Raw genomic sequence first — 6,742 nt, 5'->3', positions numbered from 1 at the left:
AGGGCCCTATTCCCTATATAGTGTACTACTATAGACTAGAGTCATGTTATCTATATAGTGCACTACTATAGCCCAGAGCCCTATTCCCAATATAGTGCTTTCCAATAGTCCCCCGTAGGCAGTGAGGAGTGGGTGGGGGGATAATAAACAATAAGCCAACATGTGACCTTCTTCACCCCGTAGGGAGAGAGGAGAGGGATAGAGGGAGAAAGGACAGATTGATTCCTGAAACCCGTTCCTGAGCATGGTGGTCTGACTGAGGAAGGCGGGGGGGGAGTATACAGGCTGGAGACAGGAGGAACCAGAGCACACAACGACGAGAGTCCAGAGTCTATCTGTGGAGAGAGAGAGAGAGAGAGAGCTGTTAAAGAGAGAGAGCGAGAGAGAGCTGTTAAAGAGAGAGAGCGAGAGCGAGCTGTTAAAGAGAGCGAGAGAGAGCTGTTAAAGAGAGCTGTTAAAGAGAGCTGTTAAAGAGAGCTGTTAAAGAGAGCTGTTAGAGAGACAGAGAGCTGTTAGCGAGACAGAGAGCTGTTAGAGAGACAGAGAGCTGTTAGAGAGACAGAGAGCTGTTAGAGAGACAGAGAGCTGTTAGAGAGACAGAGAGCTGTTAGAGAGACAGAGAGCTGTTAGAGAGACAGAGAGCTGTTAGAGAGACAGAGAGCTGTTAGAGAGACAGAGAGCTGTTAGAGAGACAGAGAGCTGTTAGAGAGACAGAGAGCTGTTAGAGAGACAGAGAGCTGTTAGAGAGACAGAGAGCTGTTAGAGAGACAGAGAGCTGTTAGAGAGACAGAGAGCTGTTAGAGAGACAGAGAGCTGTTAGAGAGACAGAGAGCTGTTAGAGAGACAGAGAGCTGTTAGAGAGACAGAGAGCTGTTAGAGAGACAGAGAGCTGTTAGAGAGACAGAGAGCTGTTAGAGAGACAGAGAGCTGTTAGAGAGACAGAGAGCTGTTAGAGAGACAGAGAGCTGTTAGAGAGACAGAGAGCTGTTAGAGAGACAGAGAGCTGTTAGAGAGACAGAGAGCTGTTAGAGAGACAGAGAGCTGTTAGAGAGACAGAGAGCTGTTAGAGAGACAGAGAGCTGTTAGAGAGACAGAGAGCTGTTAGAGAGACAGAGAGCTGTTAGAGAGACAGAGAGCTGTTAGAGAGACAGAGAGCTGTTAGAGAGACAGAGAGCTGTTAGAGAGACAGAGAGCTGTTAGATAGATAGAGAGCTGTTAGACAGACAGAGAGCTGTTAGATAGAGAGAGAGCTGTTAGATAGAGAGAGAGCTGTTAGAGATAGAGCTGTTAGAGAGAGAGAGAGCTGTTGGATAGAGAGAGAGCTGTTAGATAGACAGAGAGCTGTTAGATAGACAGAGAGCTGTTAGATAGACAGAGAGCTGCTAGAGGGATGCTAAAGAAAGCGAGTGAGAGGGAGCAGTCACAGAGAGAGCATGAGCGAGCTCGCTCTGACATCTCACCCTCGCTCGCTTTCTCTGACAGCTCCCCCTCGCTGTGAGAGAGAGAGAGGGAGCAGCTAGAGAGAGAGAGGGAGCAGCTAGAGAGAGAGAGGGAGCAGCTAGAGAGAGAGAGGGAGCAGCTAGAGAGAGAGAGGGAGCAGCTAGAGAGAGAGAGGGAGCAGCTAGAGAGAGAGAGGGAGCAGCTAGAGAGAGAGAGGGAGCAGCTAGAGAGAGAGGGAGCAGCTAGAGAGAGAGAGGGAGCAGCTAGAGAGAGAGAGGGAGCAGCTAGAGAGAGAGGGAGCAGCTAGAGAGAGAGAGGGAGCAGCTAGAGAGAGAGAGAGGGAGCAGCTAGAGAGAGAGAGGGAGCAGCTAGAGAGAGAGAGGGAGCAGCTAGAGAGAGAGGGAGCAGCTAGAGAGAGAGAGGGAGCAGCTAGAGAGAGGGAGCAGCTAGAGAGAGAGGGAGCAGCTAGAGAGAGAGGGAGCAGCTAGAGAGAGAGGGAGCAGCTAGAGAGAGAGGGAGCAGCTAGAGAGAGAGAGGGAGCAGCTAGAGAGAGCTGTTAAAGAGAGCAAGCTGTTAAATAGAGCGAGAGAGAGCTGTTAAAGAGAGCTGTTAAAGAGAGCGAGAGAGAGCTGTTAAAGAGAGCGAGAGAGAGCTGTCAGAGAGACAGAGAGCTGTCAGAGAGACAGAGAGCTGTCAGAGAGACAGAGAGCTGTCAGAGAGACAGAGAGCTGTTAGAGAGACAGAGAGCTGTTAGAGAGACAGAGAGCTGTTAGAGAGACAGAGAGCTGTTAGAGAGACAGAGAGCTGTTAGAGAGACAGAGAGCTGTTAGAGAGACAGAGAGCTGTTAGACAGACAGAGAGCTGTTAGAGAGACAGAGAGCTGTTAGAGAGACAGAGAGCTGTTAGAGAGACAGAGAGCTGTTAGAGAGACAGAGAGCTGTTAGAGAGACAGAGAGCTGTTAGAGACAGAGAGCTGTTAGATAGACAGAGAGCTGTTAGATAGACAGAGAGCTGTTAGAGAGACAGAGAGCTGTTAGACAGACAGAGAGCTGTTAGAGAGACAGAGAGCTGTTAGACAGACAGAGAGCTGTTAGATAGAGAGAGCTGTTAGAGAGACAGAGAGCTGTTAGAGAGACAGAGAGCTGTTAGACAGACAGAGAGCTGTTAGAGAGAGAGAGAGCTGTTAGAGAGCTGTTAGATAGAGATAGAGCTGTTAGAGATAGAGCTGTTAGAGAGAGAGAGAGCTGTTGGATAGAGAGAGAGAGCTGTTAGATAGACAGAGAGCTGTTAGATAGAGAGAGCTGCTAGAGGGATGCTAAAGAAAGCGAGTGAGAGGGAGCAGTCACAGAGAGAGCATGAGCGAGCTCGCTCTGACATCTCACCCTCGCTCGCTTTCTCTGACAGCTCCCCCTCGCTGTGAGAGAGAGAGAGGGAGCAGCTAGAGAGAGAGAGGGAGCAGCTAGAGAGAGAGAGGGAGCAGCTAGAGAGAGAGAGAGGGAGCAGCTAGAGAGAGAGGGAGCAGCTAGAGAGAGAGGGAGCAGCTAGAGAGAGAGGGAGCAGCTAGAGAGAGAGGGAGCAGCTAGAGAGAGAGGGAGCAGCTAGAGAGAGAGAGGAGCAGCTAGAGAGAGAGGGAGCAGCTAGAGAGAGAGAGGGAGCAGCTAGAGAGAGAGAGGGAGCAGTAAGAGAGAGAGAGGGAGCAGCTAGAGAGAGAGAGGGAGCAGCTAGAGAGAGAGACGGAGCAGCTAGAGAGAGAGAGGGAGCAGCTAGAGAGAGAGGGAGCAGCTAGAGAGAGAGAGGGAGCAGCTAGAGAGAGAGGGAGCAGCTAGAGAGGGAGCAGCTAGAGAGGGAGCAGCTAGAGAGGGAGCAGCTAGAGAGGGAGCAGCTAGAGAGAGAGGGAGCAGCTAGAGAGAGCTGTTAAAGAGAGCGAGCTGTTAAAGAGAGCGAGCTGTTAAAGAGAGCGAGAGAGAGCTGTTAAAGAGAGCTGTTAAAGAGAGCTGTTAAAGAGAACTGTTAGAGAGAGCTGTTAGAGAGAGCTGTTAGAGAGAGCTGTTAGAGAGAGCTGTTAGAGAGACAGAGAGCTGTTAGAGAGACAGAGAGCTGTTAGAGAGACAGAGAGCTGTTAGAGAGACAGAGAGCTGTTAGAGAGACAGAGAGCTGTTAGAGAGACAGAGAGCTGTTAGAGAGACAGAGAGCTGTTAGAGAGACAGAGAGCTGTTAGAGAGACAGAGAGCTGTTAGAGAGACAGAGAGCTGTTAGAGAGACAGAGAGCTGTTAGAGAGACAGAGAGCTGTTAGAGAGACAGAGAGCTGTTAGAGAGACAGAGAGCTGTTAGAGAGACAGAGAGCTGTTAGAGAGACAGAGAGCTGTTAGACAGACAGAGAGCTGTTAGAGAGAGAGAGCTGTTAGAGAGCTGTTAGATATAGATAGAGCTGTTAGAGAGAGAGAGAGCTGTTGATAGAGAGAGAGAGCTGTTAGAGAGACAGAGAGCTGTTAGATAGACAGAGAGCTGTTAGATAGACAGAGAGCTGTTAGACAGACAGAGAGCTGTTAGAGAGAGAGAGAGCTGTTAGAGAGCTGTTAGATATAGATAGAGCTGTTAGAGAGAGAGAGAGCTGTTGGATAGAGAGAGAGAGCTGTTAGAGAGACAGAGAGCTGTTAGATAGACAGAGAGCTGTTAGACAGACAGAGAGCTGTTAGACAGACAGAGAGCTGTTAGACAGACAGAGAGCTGTTAGACAGACAGAGAGCTGTTAGAGAGAGAGAGAGCTGTTAGAGAGCTGTTAGATATAGATAGAGCTGTTAGAGAGAGAGAGAGAGCTGTTGGATAGAGAGAGAGAGCTGTTAGATAGACAGAGAGCTGTTAGATAGAGAGAGCTGCTAGAGGGATGCTAAAGAAAGTGAGTGAGAGGGAGCAGTCACAGAGAGAGCATGAGCGAGCTCGCTCTGACATCTCCCCTCGCTGTGAGAGAGAGAGGGAGCAGCTAGAGAGAGAGAGGGAGCAGCTAGAGAGAGAGAGGGAGCAGCTAGAGAGAGAGAGAGGGAGCAGCTAGAGAGAGAGAGAGGGAGCAGCTAGAGAGAGAGAGAGAGGGAGCAGCTAGAGAGAGAGCGAGCAGCTAGAGAGAGAGGGGAGCAGCTAGAGAGAGAGGGAGCAGCTAGAGAGAGAGGGAGCAGCTAGAGAGAGAGGGAGCAGCTAGAGAGAGAGAGGGAGCAGCTAGAGAGAGAGGGAGCAGCTAGAGAGAGAGGGGAGCAGCTAGAGAGAGAGGGAGCAGCTAGAGAGAGAGAGAGGGAGCAGCTAGAGAGAGAGAGGGAGCAGCTAGAGAGGGAGCAGCTAGAGGGAGCAGCTAGAGAGAGAGCGAGCAGCTAGAGAGAGGGAGCAGCTAGAGAGAGAGAGGGAGCAGCTAGAGAGAGAGAGAGGGAGCAGCTAGAGAGAGAGAGAGGGAGCAGCTAGAGAGAGAGAGGGGAGCAGCTAGAGAGAGAGAGAGGGAGCAGCTAGAGAGAGAGAGAGGGAGCAGCTAGAGAGAGAGAGAGGGAGCAGCTAGAGAGAGAGAGAGGGAGCAGCTAGAGAGAGAGAGAGGGAGCAGCTAGAGAGAGAGAGGGAGCAGCTAGAGAGAGAGAGGGAGCAGCTAGAGAGAGAGCGAGCAGCTAGAGAGAGAGGGAGCAGCTAGAGAGAGAGGGAGCAGCTAGAGAGAGAGGGAGCAGCTAGAGAGAGAGAGGGAGCAGCTAGAGAGAGAGGGAGCAGCTAGAGAGAGAGGGAGCAGCTAGAGAGAGAGAGGGAGCAGCTAGAGAGAGAGGAGCAGCTAGAGAGAGAGCGAGCAGCTAGAGAGAGGGAGCAGCTAGAGAGAGAGAGGGAGCAGCTAGAGAGAGAGAGGGAGCAGCTAGAGAGAGAGAGGGAGCAGCTAGAGAGAGAGAGAGGGAGCAGCTAGAGAGAGAGAGAGAGGAGCAGCTAGAGAGAGAGAGAGAGGAGCAGCTAGAGAGAGAGAGCGAGCAGCTAGAGAGAGAGGGAGCAGCTAGAGAGAGAGGGAGCAGCTAGAGAGAGAGAGGGAGCAGCTAGAGAGAGAGAGGGAGCAGCTAGAGAGAGAGCGAGCAGCTAGAGAGAGAGGGAGCAGCTAGGAGAGAGAGGGAGCAGCTAGAGAGAGAGGGAGCAGCTAGAGAGAGAGAGGGAGCAGCTAGAGAGAGAGAGGGAGCAGCTAGAGAGAGAGGAGCAGCTAGAGAGAGAGGGAGCAGCTAGAGAGAGAGAGGGAGCAGCTAGAGAGAGAGGGAGCAGCTAGAGAGAGAGCGAGCAGCTAGAGAGAGGGAGCAGCTAGAGAGAGAGAGGGAGCAGCTAGAGAGAGAGAGGGAGCAGCTAGAGAGAGAGAGAGGGAGCAGCTAGAGAGAGAGAGAGGGAGCAGCTAGAGAGAGAGAGAGAGGGAGCAGCTAGAGAGAGAGAGAGAGGGAGCAGCTAGAGAGAGAGAGCGAGCAGCTAGAGAGAGAGAGGGAGCAGCTAGAGAGAGAGGGAGCAGCTAGAGAGAGAGGGAGCAGCTAGAGAGAGAGGGGAGCAGCTAGAGAGAGAGAGGGAGCAGCTAGAGAGAGAGGGAGCAGCTAGAGAGAGAGGGAGCAGCTAGAGAGAGAGGGAGCAGCTAGAGAGAGAGGGAGCAGCTAGAGAGAGAGGGAGCAGCTAGAGAGAGAGAGGGAGCAGCTAGAGAGAGAGAGGGAGCAGCTAGAGAGAGAGGGAGCAGCTAGAGAGAGAGAGGGAGCAGCTAGAGAGAGAGGGAGCAGCTAGAGAGAGAGAGGGAGCAGCTAGAGAGAGAGAGGGAGCAGCTAGAGAGAGAGCGAGCAGCTAGAGAGAGGGAGCAGCTAGAGAGAGAGAGGGAGCAGCTAGAGAGAGAGAGGGGAGCAGCTAGAGAGAGAGAGGGAGCAGCTAGAGAGAGAGAGGGAGCAGCTAGAGAGAGAGAGGAGCAGCTAGAGAGAGAGAGGGAGCAGCTAGAGAGAGAGAGGGAGCAGCTAGAGAGAGAGAGGGAGCAGCTAGAGAGAGAGGGAGCAGCTAGAGAGAGAGGGAGCAGCTAGAGAGAGAGGGAGCAGCTAGAGAGGAGCAGCTAGAGAGAGAGGGAGCAGCTAGAGAGAGAGGGAGCAGCTAGAGAGAGAGGGAGCAGCTAGAGAGAGAGGGAGCAGCTAGAGAGAGAGGGAGCAGCTAGAGAGAGAGGGAGCAGCTAGAGAGAGAGGGAGCAGCTAGAGAGAGAGGGAGCAGCTAGAGAGAGAGAGGGAGCAGCTAGAGAGAGAGAGGGAGCAGCTAGAGAGAGAGAGGGAGCAGCTAGGGAGAGAGAGG

General features: G+C 52.4%; 1 protein-coding gene across 1 annotated transcript in view; it reads right to left on the bottom strand.

Annotated features, from left to right (window-relative positions):
• The window catches only part of LOC112237408 (mitogen-activated protein kinase 1), a 133,226-nt gene continuing 126,484 nt past the window's right edge, over positions 1-6,742 (bottom strand). Inside the window, exon 8 of the mRNA XM_042320208.1 lies at positions 1-335. The gene's annotated coding sequence lies outside the window, so the exon portion shown is untranslated. The remainder of the gene's footprint in view (positions 336-6,742) is intronic.

This window comes from Oncorhynchus tshawytscha, linkage group LG04, assembly GCF_018296145.1.
Source record: "Oncorhynchus tshawytscha isolate Ot180627B linkage group LG04, Otsh_v2.0, whole genome shotgun sequence".
Lineage (NCBI taxonomy): Eukaryota > Metazoa > Chordata > Actinopteri > Salmoniformes > Salmonidae > Oncorhynchus > Oncorhynchus tshawytscha.
This window is presented reverse-complemented; position numbering and strand designations above follow the sequence as displayed.